This window comes from Arachis duranensis, chromosome 2 (genome assembly GCF_000817695.3).
Source record: "Arachis duranensis cultivar V14167 chromosome 2, aradu.V14167.gnm2.J7QH, whole genome shotgun sequence".
NCBI lineage: Eukaryota > Viridiplantae > Streptophyta > Magnoliopsida > Fabales > Fabaceae > Arachis > Arachis duranensis.
The window spans coordinates 92,106,411-92,112,688 of record NC_029773.3 but is presented as its reverse complement, the minus strand read 5'-3'; the positions used below and the strand labels follow the sequence as shown (position 1 = coordinate 92,112,688).

Sequence of the window (6,278 nt, the reverse complement as noted above, 5' to 3'; positions counted from 1 at the left end):
ATCGGGGCTTAAACATGCTGTTTTGGAATATATATTCAATTTAATAACGTTTTACTTGCAATGAAACTTGTCACAGAGGCAGGAGTGGTAGAAGGTAGGCCTACGAAAAGGGATCATATTGTGAGCCTTACTCTCTTTTGTTTAATTCTTTATCTCTTGATTCTTTTATTTTTTTCTGTTTCTGTTTCTGTTAGGGTAAATAATGATGTCCATGTTGCTTTATAAGTATCATAAATATATTTTACTTTTATTTTCGGTTGCTCTGAATTTTTGGATAGAAAAAATTTGAGAGTCAAATTTAGCTTTGTGCCTTTTTTACTTTTATTTTTTCATATTAAAATTATTTGTTGTTAATAACCAGATTTCATTTGTATATAATTTGTAAGAATTTGAGGTCCATGTTGATTTTACATGTATCATGAACATTTTATTCTCTCTCTCACTTAACAAATAATAGTTCACTCTCGACATTTCTTTTTTCCTTCTCTTTCTATTTTTCGTTGTATTGTGCTGAATTTTTAGTGTATTTTGTTCACAATTTTATGTTAGTTACATCTTATTTCAAAATTTTTAATCTACAACTTAGTGCGTGGGAAATTGGACGAGTTTTTATTAAATATATAAATCTTAGATGATAATAAAAAATTCTAGTTCAAATAAGCTAAATCAGTATAAATTTTTTAAAAAGTATTACTTAAAAAATATAAACAAAAATATGACTCTAATTTTAACAACACTTAGTTACTATAACCATCGCAACATAATCATATTAAAATTCACCATATATTAACCCCTCCCCCTTTTTTTTTTCTCTCTTCTGGGCTTCTCCTCCCAGTACTGTTTTATGCTGTTGCTCTTGTTGATTACCTTGTCTTTATTTTGTTTTCTGCGATTTACAGTTTAACACTTGTTGTTGTGCCTTGAATTTTAAAATTTGAATATATGATTTCATTTCAGGTCCTGATAGATATTTGGCTCACTCTATCTCTCTGATCCCCCTACCAGTTTGCTGCCGCCGGCCACTTTCACTCACTCTGTATCCGGCCTCCATCAGTTTCTCAGTGCCTCCTCGCTACTGCCATCCGCCGCCTGCGAACTCCGCTGTCTCGCCCTCGCTCCACGCAGTCTCGTCGCACCGTTCTGCTCGAACTGCCTCCCTACCTCACCGTGCATCTTTTACAGCCACCGCATGGTTGTATCCACGTTGCCGGCTCCTCTGCGCCTCATCCCGGCTCCTGTGCATCTTCGTCATTGGCTCGTCGCCTCCGTCCGTGGTTCGCCTTAACTGATGATGCTGGGGTTTTTGTTATATTTGAGTTCATACACGGTAAAGGCCACACTCTTAGTTGAGCAGGAGGCCAATAATTATTTTTGGTGAAAAAGTGAGACGACAATAAAAGTTTTGGGTAGGGATTAAATAGCAAAAACAGAAAATAAAGAATGAAATGACAATTTTGACTAGTTTTGAACTCTTAACCCTTATAAGATCACTTTTCACTCCTTGCCTTTTTCTGTTCTTGACCACCTCTTTAACTGTTTCAAACTATAAGCTCGCATTGTTATCCTCGAACCCAACAGAACGAGCTCTGATTTTCTCTTATCTAGCATTTGCACTCTACTCACTACCAAGTGAATAGCCGAGTTATATGGAACTTCTCGTATTCTTAATTTAGTGGTTTTACATTGATTTTTTTACAGGTTAAATTATTACGTTTTTTATCTTCATTAGTCAAAGCATTGCCATTTTTTCTTCATGAAGATTATAATCATTTAAAATTAGAATTTAATGATAAAAATTTAGATGAAAATAAATTGGGATGTTATGTATTAGGTTATATGATTGCTGTTGAAGACATTCGTAATACAAATATATATGTTAAAAAAATTTAAATGTGACAATTTTGTTTTATATGTGATAATCGAAGCTGTTTGTTGTTGGGTGGTGTTGTAAAGTCTCTAGAAGCTGAAATTTCAACAGAAGAAAGAAAGAAGATATTGCAACCTGTTATAAGAATGACTAACATATATGAAAAATAAATACACTATTTTCTATTTCATGTTTAAATAAGATTTAGCAAATAAAATAATATAATGACAGACATAAAATGATAGATAGACCACATCCAATGAGAACAAATGATGTCATTTGATGGTAATTCACTAACGGACAAGAATAGATAACTAACAATTTTTTGAACAATAGATAACTAATAATTTTTTTGAACAATGTGTGTATAATACGAATTAATAAGGTTAAAAGAGTAAATTTAATCAATAGCATTAAATTAGAGTGTAATGTATTTTTATTTGATTGGTGGTTTATGTTGTTTAAGATAATCATTGTTTACATAGTGTGGTTAAGCAATTAAGAGTGTGTCGGGTTTAAATAGAATATTAGAAATTTTGTTTCGGTTGAATAAAATATAGTGAGTTAGAAGATTTCAGTAAATATATAGAACAGTTCTATTTAATGAAACTCTTAAATATCTTAACAAATATGTAATGTCTTGGTTTAGTTATAAGAGTAAAAACATGGAATTACAAATAAATAGGTTCAAGTTAGTCCTTATTATATAAATATGGTGAATTGTTGAGATATCCGGATAGTAATTTCTATTAGAATCTGCGTCAATGTTTTACCAAATAAAATAATAATAATAAAATTTCAATAACAAATTTTAAATATTAATAAGATATATAAAGGATAGAGATTAATAGAGGGATAAAATGATGAAACAATAGTTCATGAAGCTTTTCAAAGAAATATGGCCAGAGATTTTTTTAATTCTTAAACTAATGTCTGGCTAATGTCTAATACAGTACTCTTTTTCTTAGTTGTTATTGTTTACAAAAATAAAATACTTGTAAACACAGATGAATTATAAAAATAAATCAAAATTCAATAATAGAAAGACTAACTAATCATATTTATTTTTTTAGTATTAGCGACATGATCCCAATGATTTCTTCCAAATCGTAAAAACTTGGAAAACAAAGCATTCTTATTTTTGGGTGTGGTTGGATCAAAGTCTAGTTTTTTAGAAAAATTTAACACGCAATTTAAAAAAGATTTGTAATGGTTTTTGCATGCCAACAAACATTAAGATTTTTACCATTGTTGTATATTGTTTATTCTTTTAGGATTGAATTTTTATTGACCGTTGTGAAAGTAATATGTTGTCAAACTTTTATTTTATGTTTTTTATTACTAATATTCTTATATTTTTATATATAGATTATTTGTATGAATTGTTATTTTGCATAAACAATAGAGTTGAGTTTCGTGTGAAGCTTTTATTCTATAATTTAATATTAGACATGAGTTTCGAATTTTAAATTATCTTTAAGGAAAAATTGATTTTCAAAGTTAATTCTAAATATTAAGATTTGATAAAATAATTTCAACAATTTTTATTTTTAAAAATGAAAATATAATGAAAGGAAAGAGACGTTGGAATGCAAAAGTTTTGGGTAGATTTGTTTATGATTTTTTTTATCGATTAAGTAAAACAAATCAATAAATAGAAATTTATATGATTTGTTTCTTTACTACATCAGTAAAAAAAAGTGAAATTATGATAAGCAAATTTATTCGAAATATTTGTCTCCCATCGTATTTTTTTTATTATATTTTCTATTTAAAAAGTAAAACTTGTTAATGTGGTTCAATTATATCTTGATATTTATGGTCTTATAAATCAGTTTTTCTTTTATGATAATTTGGAATTTAAAGCTCATGTTTAATATTAAATTATATAACAATAGTTTTACACTAAACTTAACTTTTTTTATGCAAAATAACATTTTTGGTAAACAATTTATATATAAAAATATAAAAACATTGTTAATGAAAAAATATAAAATAAAGTATAACAATATATCACTTTCGTAGCAGCTAATGAAAAATCAATTCTGAAAGAGTAGACAATATATAACGATTTATAAATCTTAGTATACATTGGCATGCTAAGAACTATGGTAAATCTTTTTTTAATCTACGTGTTGATTTTTTTAAAGACCTAGACTGTAGTCTAACTACACTCTAGTATAAAAATTCTCTATCTTCTAAGTTTTTACTGTTTGGAGGAAGTTATTGGAGTTATATCGTTGATATTAATAAAGTAACTAGTGAATTATTCTTTTATTGGTTTTTGATTTATTTTTTATATTTATCTGTAAATATAATTATTTTATTTCTATAACAGTAACAAATAAGCAAAAAGAGTACTGTTTAGATATTAGCGAGACACTAGTTAAAAAATTGAAAAATCTAATAGTTTACTATTGTTAGGCAATATATTCTTTTTATCCTTTGTATGTCTTATTAATATTGAAGAATTGTTATTGTAATTTCATTATTATTGTATTTTATTTAGTAAATTTATTTTTTCAAAAAAGATTGAGGTAGATTTTAGTTTGAGTTGTTATTTGAATATTTCAAAAATTTATTATAATTGTATGTCATAGGGGATGACTTGATCCTAATTGTTTGCAATATTAAAAGATTTAATATTTGATGAAGTGTTTGTTAGAACTTTTTACTAGAATTTCATTTAATGAAAATGTTCTAAATATTTACAGAAGATTTCTTATTCACTATATTTTATTACACGCAACAATTTTTGGTATTTTATTTTAAATCTCACTCACTATAACCACACTAGAATTAGTGAATTATAATTATGATATTCTTTGTTCTCATCAAAGGTCGGCCATCTATTCTTTTATATTTGTTATTGTATCATATGTTTTATATTCTTTGTTTTATTTACTAAAATAGGAGAGTGATTTGGATATTTAGACACTATCTTTTTTTCTACTCCCCAAACGACCTCGTTTTATTTTTCTAAAAAAAAGACCCTGATACTGGCTCAAAGGACCCCTAACCCTATCCCCCTAACCCTATCTGAACTTTGAAGCTCACTCCATTGGGAGAGCCTCCCCCATCCCGGCACCTGTGCATCTCCGTCACTGCCTCGTCGTCTCCGTCCGTGGCTTGCCTTAACTGATGATGCTGGGTTTTTGTTATATTTGAGTTCATACACGGTAAACGGCTACACTCTTAGTTGAGCAGGAGGCTAATAATTATTTTTGGTGAAAAAGTGAGATAACAATAAAAGTTTTGGGTAGGGATTAATAGCAAAAACAGAAAATAAAAAATGAAATGACAGTTTTGACTAGTTTTGAACTCTAAACCGTCAAAGGATCACTTTTTCAGCCGTTATTTTCTCTTATCTAGCATTTGCACTCTATTAACTTCCAAGTGAATAGCTGAGTTATATCGAACTTCTAATATTCTTATTTTATTGCGTCTTTAATATATTCTGAATTTTCTTGTGATTTTGCTTTGATATAATTTCATTAAAATAATTTATGAAAATTTTAGTGGTTTTATATTGTTTTGTTTATAGGTTAAATTATTATGTTTTTTTTTTTATCTTGATTAGTCAAAGCATTACTATTTTTATGGTGAATTTTTGAGATATCCATCAATTTCCACTTAATCTGCGTCGATCTTTATTAAAAAACTAAATTTACTAAATAAAATAATAATAATAAAATTACAATAATAATTATTTTAATATTGATAAGATATATAAAGGATATAGAGAAATAGAGGAATAAATTGATAAAACAATAGTTCATAAAGCTTTTTAAGAAAATTTGGTCTGATTTTTTAATTTTTCTGTTAGTGTCTCGCTGATGTCTAATACAGTGCCTTTTTTTACTTAGTTGCTGTTGTTTACCAAAATAAAATAATGGTAGACACGGATGAATTTAAAAAATAAAGTGGCATGACGTCAATAATTTCTTTCAAACAGTAAAAACTTAAAAGATAAAATATTTTTATATTTGGATGTAGTTGGATCAGAGCATAGTTTTTTTAGAAAATTAACACGCAGTTTAAAAAAATTATATGACTTTTGTATGCTAATATACATTAAGGTTTTTACCATTGTTTATATTGTCTTTTTTAGGATTGATATTTCATTAACCGTTATGAAAAGTAGTATATTGTTAAATTTTTATTTTATATTTTTTTTATTACTAATATTTTTATATTTTTATATATAAATTGTTTGTATAAATTGTTGTTTTTCATTAGAAAGAGAGTTGAGTTTTGGGTGAAGTTTTTATTATATAATTTAACATTAGACATAGATCTTAAATTCCAAATTATCATAAAAGAAAAACTGATTTACAAACTTGACCCTAACTATCAAAATATGATAGAATCATATCAATAACTTATACTTTTTAAATCGAAAATATAATGA

The 6,278-nt window shown here is 27.1% G+C and overlaps 1 long non-coding RNA gene across 2 annotated transcripts in view; it reads left to right on the top strand.

The window, feature by feature from the left end:
* Positions 1-1,169, top strand: part of LOC107476170 (uncharacterized) — a 2,084-nt gene extending 915 nt beyond the window's left edge. Inside the window, exons 3-4 of one of the 2 annotated variants that reach the window (XR_008005884.1) lie at positions 77-120; positions 958-1,169. This is a non-coding gene — a long non-coding RNA (uncharacterized LOC107476170). The remainder of the gene's footprint in view (positions 1-76; positions 121-957) is intronic. The other variant, XR_001589651.3, reaches the window with a different exon arrangement.
* The last annotated feature ends 5,109 nt before the right edge of the window (positions 1,170-6,278 follow it).